General features: G+C 44.8%; 1 non-coding gene across 1 annotated transcript; it reads right to left on the reverse strand.

The window, feature by feature from the left end:
* Positions 1-6,268: 6,268 nt before the first annotated feature.
* On the reverse strand, positions 6,269-6,387 carry LOC145416825 (5S ribosomal RNA). Its single transcript, XR_013900349.1, has one exon. It is a non-coding gene; the product is annotated as a 5S ribosomal RNA (ribosomal RNA).
* Between the last annotated feature and the right edge of the window lie 280 nt (positions 6,388-6,667).

The raw sequence follows: 6,667 nt of genomic DNA on the forward strand, positions 1-6,667 counted from the left end.
TAGGGCTCATTTCAATGGATCAAATGAGTGGAAAAATCCGTCCAGGATTTGTGTAGTGTAGCTGGGCAGGCGGGAGTAGAGGGTAATGGACAGGAGTCAAGGACGGGAAAATGGATGAATTGTCAACAATGGATGGGAGTACAGATGACATTAGCAGTGCTGACTATAGCTGGACACTGGTAGTACTGATAGATGATACAAGCCACCACTTGAAAGCCCAGACGAATTCAAAATGACACAGAATCACAAAAGTGACGCCCCGTGGTATGATCCCTTGCACCCGAGCGTCACACAAGTGATGCCCCACGGTTAAGGGGTTAATACCCTAAGGGGTAGCCACATTAATTGCCTCCATGTCGCCCTATCCCCCATCATTTTGCTGCCCTCCTTCCAGCTCTCAAACCTCCCCACTCCATCCCTCCTTCTCATTGTAATGTTTTTTTTTATTTGTCCTGTACTTCATGTAAGTACTGTATACCAGTACCGGTATATTTTTTCATTATGGTGGAACATAAGGGTAATGTTCGTGATATATTTATACAGTACTGTATTTTATTTTCGTGATTGATATTCATGGTGAGTTATGATTATTAATGGTTGATTTGGTTATTAATTTCTTTATTTTACCTGGTTAGAGTAGAGTTTGATTGTGGGACCTGGATTTTCACATTTTTTTTGTTTTTTAAATTTGTATGATCATATTTTTCTGTTTATTTATACAGTTAGTTTTTATCATTATTTTTACCAATTTTAAGTGATTATAGTACAGATTATGTAAGACTAGCTTCAGCCATATTAATTTTACCAGGTTAGAGTGAACATTGTATAGATTAACCCGTAAACCGCGGGGTTGTTTTTGCCTGACCTGCGTGTCACGGGCATATTCGCGCTCTGACAGACTCTCTAAAAATATTTTGCCAAAAATCAGTTATTAGTCCTAGAATATTATAATTACTTATGCATATGGCACATACCTTCAGCTTTCTTGTGGGATGTTTGTTGAGCCTTCGTCGAGTACCGTAGGACTTGTGGAGACCTCTGAAGTTGGGTAACGAAGTCTCCTCTTTACACTTCCCGACAACCCATAATATGATTACCACAGCCTGATATTTTCACTAGAAACACTATTCTATGATTCTCAAATAGTTTGGAATCCATATTCCAAAAAAAAAACCCCACTGTGAAAGCAATGAAAAATTCCAACGCGTATGACCTTCCCACTTGCAATCGTTCACCGCTGGTGTTCCGTCATTTATTATTCATAAAAACACTCACAGTTTATATTTCTGTTACTATATAACACTTATATATATCTACAGTCTTTATCCATAAGTTTCCTTCAGTAATACAGTAGTGCACCAACTTTCGCTACAGCAGGATTTGCGGAATCCACTTTCGCGGCATGCACCAAATATTCCCTAACTTCCAGTTTCGCTTGAAAAAAATCTATTTTCGCGCACAAATTTTGGGTTTGGGACAATATTTTGAACTTTGAATTTCCTGCATCGCCCGCCCGCAACCCACCGTCATCTTGAATGAAGTCATGTCAACACTCTGTCCACCCATTCCCGCCATTGTGTACGAGCGTGCTAGCTCCATTGTGTTGGATTCTCACGGTTCAATGGCCTCTACTATACCTGGTAGTGTGGGGAAAGGGCCTGGTGGTGTGGGGGGAGAGCCTGGTATGTGTGGGGGGAGGGCCGGGAGGCAGTGGTGGTGATAAAAAGTGGCCGGGACATTCAAAGTCGGGAGGAAAGGCCAAGGCTAAAAGAGAGTATCGTGTTGGAGTGAAGAAACGGCAGTATAATAATGAAATGAAAAGGAAGATAGTTGAGCACATGGACAAGGGCGCAAAAAACAGTGAAATCTGCCGTATATTTAACATCCCAGAATCGACAGTGCGTAGTATGAGGAAACAGCATGGTGATAGTGAGGCAGCAAGAGGTGGCGCCAATACGTCTGGCGTGGCTAAATAAGCCCGCCACGCGCCTCGGATACTTACCCCCAACATCCATTAAACACCTCAACCTGGTCTCTGTGGTATGTTTCTCCTCATATAATGTGTACTGTACAGTTTTTATTGTTTGTATCTCACAATGCAATGTACAATAGTGATTTGATGTACTGTATTGCAAGTGAAAATGAAAATCTGATGTTACTTTAGGATAACCAGGAACCAATTAGCCTTTTTGCCATAAAGACAATGCCCCAACTTTCGCTAATTCCACTTTCGCGCATTATTTTTGGACCCAATTAGGCGCGAAAATTGGTGCCCCACTGTAGTAGTTTATTGTCACTGTAGGCATTCAATTTCTCTTTCAGTAAAATACGTAGCATTCACTTCCTCATCCTGTACACTAGCGTCGAGAGTGAATCTGTCACTTTCATTTTCACTTTCATAACTCATAGTATTCATACATGCTAGAGTGAAACTTTCACTTTCATTACTCCTTGTGAGAGCAGTGGAAATGAGTTACTTGAGAGGAGCATGTGGAGGGACAGGTTGACGTATGAAGAAGTGAAGGAACGTTGTGGGGTGGATGTGGATGTGGTTGAGAAGATTAGGAGAAATACACTGAGGTAGTTTGGACATGTGAAGAGAATGGAGAATGAAAGACTGACTAAGAGGGTGTATGTAGGTGAGGGGAGGGAGAGGGAGGGGTAGACCGAGGATGAGGTGGAGGGATGGAGTTGAGAGTTATCTGAGGGAGGGGGGGGTGAGTTGGGGGAGGGTAGTCAAATGGTGGGTGACAGAGCGACTTGGAGGCGTTTTGTCTGCGGCCACCCTTTGCGGGATTAGGGCGTTGGGCTATACTGTAGATAGATAGACATTTCTATCTTATATACACTGTGTTATGCAGTAACTTATAAAACTATTTTCCACCGTTCACTTATATTTACATTCATTGCTTTCACTTGCTGTTTACACATTATTTACATTTCCACTTGCACTGTTTTACTCACCAGATAGATTGTAGTCATTGTCTGTCATTTTCATTGACAAATTAGCCAGTTCATGTTCCATTGCAGTCACTTAGCCCTTTACCTCTTTCCACACGAGGTTTAGTAGGGGGTAGAGGTCACAGGGCCCTTTGCATGGGGCTAAAAAGCGGCTGAATTGGGCAGGTGCGAATCTGACGGGCTTTCACCTTGAAAGACGACAGTAAACTGAATACAGTGTGGTGGCCTGCCTACGGGGAGTGCAGTGCTGCCAATGTCAGCGGGGTGACAGCTGCTAATATATACGCTATGAAATGAGTGGCAGGAAATCTAGACAATTCATAATAAATCAGGTAGTTCCAGGTGAATGTACAGTAAACCCTCATTATACGATGGGGTTCCGTTCTTGAAAACCCCATCGTATAGCAATCCATTGTATAGTGAACCTGTTATAACATGTAGTCAATGGGGATACGTTCCCAGACCTGCCTAAACTTGCACATTCACACACCTTAACACTCTATCTATCTATAGCCCGATGCCCTAATCCCGCAAAGGGTGGCCGCAGACAAAACGCCTCCAAGTCGCTCTGTCACCCACCATTTGACTACCCTCCCCCCAACTCACCCCCCCCTCCCTCATATACCTCTCAACTCCATCCTTCCACCTCATCCTCGGTCTACCTCTCCCTCTCCCTCCCTCCACCTCACCTACATACACCCTCTTAGTCAGTCTTTCATTCTCCATTCTCTTCACATGTACAAACCACCTCAGTGTATTTCTCCTAATCTTCTCAACCACATCCACATCCACCCCACATCGTTCCTTCACTTCTTCATTTGTCAACCTGTCCCTCCACGTCACTCCATATGCTCCTCTCAAGTAACTCATTTCCACTGCTCTCACTCTTGACTTGTTCCCCTCTTGCAAGGTCCATGCCTCGCTTCCATACGTCAGGGTAGGGATCACAATACAATCGTGCAGTGACTTCTTAACTTCCATACTCACCTCCCTATTTCTCATCACTGCTTTCAGTGTACCAACGACCTTCCTTCCCAGCTGTACCCTTTCACACACTTCATCCCCCAAAGTTCCATCCTTACTCATCACACTACCCAAGTACTTGAATGCGCTCACATTCTCCATATCCTCACCATCCAACCTCACTGCACACTCTGTGACTTCATTCCACTCAAACACCATAACTTTACTTTTGTTTACATTAACTTTCAGATTCCTCCTCCTACACACAGTCCCAAATTCATTCACTAAACCTTGCAACTCCCATTCATCTTAACTCAAAAGTACTGTATCATCAGCAAACAGCAACACCGGAAGCTTCCAAATCTCACCCTCATTCATTAGAGCCACCCCCACATCCACTGCCCTACCCTGCACCTCCTTTACAACCCCATCCATGTATATATTAAACAGCCATGAAGACATCACACAACCCTGTTTCAGTCCCACATTGAGATCAAAGAACTCACTCAGCTCACCATCCACTTGCACCGTAGAGACATCACACAACCCTGTTTCAGTCCCACATTGAGATCAAAGAACTCACTCAGCTCACCATCCACTTGCACCGTAACCCTAGCTCCCTCGTACATACTCTTCACAGCACTCAACAATTTCCCCTCCACTCCATATATTCTTAATACCTTCCACATACCATGCCTATCTATTCTGTCATAAGCTTTCTCAAAGTCCATGAAGGCAGCATATACTTTCCATCCCTTCTCTAGATACTTCTCCACTAAACATCGTAGAACAAATATCTGATCTACACACCCTTTTCCCTTCCTAAATCCCCCTTGTTCTTCTCCAACTAGCTCCTCTGTCATATGCCTAACCCTATCAATGAGTATTCTACCATATATTTTACCAGTCACACTATGTAGGCAAATACCCTTATGGTTACCACATACTTCTCTCTCTCCTTTTCCTTTGTATAAAGGAACAATTATACCTGATTTCCAGTCCTCTGGAACCCTTCCCTCTTCCCAAGCCAATCTACACAACTTCCATATCCACTCCACAACAATCTCACCCCCATTCCTAAGCTTTCACCACACACTCCATCAATTCCTGGGGCCTTTCCCAACTTAATATTCTTCATCGCTTCCACTACTTCCGCCCTACTGATCTCTTCCTCCCTCCTCTCATCTCTTCTTCTCCCTGCCATTCCCCAACCACTTATACTTGCACTGCTCTCACTCTCCACATTCAACAAATCCTCAAAGTGCTCCTTCCATCTCCTCAGTTTCTCTCTCTTCTCCACCAACAATCTATTATTCCTATCTTTCACTCCCCTACTATTTCCCCTTTCACACTGCCTTACTTTCTTTACCTCCTTCCAAAACAATTTCTTACTCTCCCTCCATTTCACACTCAGATTCTTCCCAAACTCCTCATCCACTTTCTTTTTCCTCTCCTTCACCAGTCTCTTAACCTCCCTTCTCCTGCTCACATATACCTCTCTCTTCTCTCTCTCATCTCCCCTACCTCTACTCGCTAACCATTCACTATATGCCTTCTTCTTTTGTTCCACAGCTCGTTTCACCTCATCATTCCACCATGCTGTCCCTTGCACACCCTTGCATCTCCTCCTCACTCCACAAACTGCCTCACACGCTGCGCCTATCTCTTCCATGAATATCTTGCATACATCTTCCACCCCTTCCATCTGCTCTAGCTCATACCTTCCCAGTCATTCTTCCACTATGCTCTTATACTCTGTCATTTTCTCACTATCTTGCAATTTCTCCACTCTTCTCACAGGAGTTGCTTCCTCCTGTCTTCCCCTTCGTCTCCTCAACCACTTTCTTTGCAGCTCTACCTTGGCCATCACTAAGTGATGGTCCGAGACTCCATTCCCCCACCCTCTCCACACTCTTGCATCCAACACTTGTCTTCTCATTCGCTCATCCACACACACGTAGTCTATCGTTGCCTTTCGTTCAACAAGTTCACCATCCACCCTCCTCATTACTCTCCATGTATACCGGTGGATCATCTTATGCCGAAAGTAGGTGTTGGCTATTACCAACCCCTTACCAGCACAGATGTCCACCAAAGCACTTCCATTCCCATCTACGTCAGGTGGCACACCCCACTGACCAACCACTCCATCCACTCGTACATTCCCAACTTTGCTATTCATGTCTCCAATCAACAGCACTCTCTTGCTTCTCTCACATACACTCCATCCATCCATCCATTGCCAGACGCCATGTATCCCAGACGGGGTGGCCAATGGCTTAGAGTTAATTGTTTTACAGGGAGGGGCACTAATCCTCCACCAATCCCACATGACACGTAGGGATGCCAACAGCATCTGGTGTTCCCAGGCGGTCACCCATCCAAGTACTAACCAGACCCAACGTTGCTTAACTTCGCTGATCGGACGGGAAGCGGTGTACTCAACGTGGTATGGCCGTTCATGTAAAGTAACACATTAATAATGAATAAAGAGGGGAAAAACATGAAAATAACAGTATACAGTAGTTCTTACTATTACTTAAGTAAATAGGATTGTTGATGTCCCCTCCGAGGCTAAGGGACAGTTAGGGCCTCACAGCCCTCACTCATCACTGGCAGAACTGGCTGACTGGGCAGGGCTGGCTGGCTGGCTGGGCAGGGCTGGCTGATGAGTCTGGACTGGCAGATTAGACTGGGCTAGCTGGCTGGGTGGGGCTGGCTGATGGGGCTGGACCAATCGATA

This window comes from Coenobita brevimanus, chromosome 107 (genome assembly GCF_032717465.1).
Source record: "Coenobita brevimanus isolate Jiangsu-jjx chromosome 107, ASM3271746v2, whole genome shotgun sequence".
In the NCBI taxonomy this organism is placed as follows: domain Eukaryota; kingdom Metazoa; phylum Arthropoda; class Malacostraca; order Decapoda; family Coenobitidae; genus Coenobita; species Coenobita brevimanus.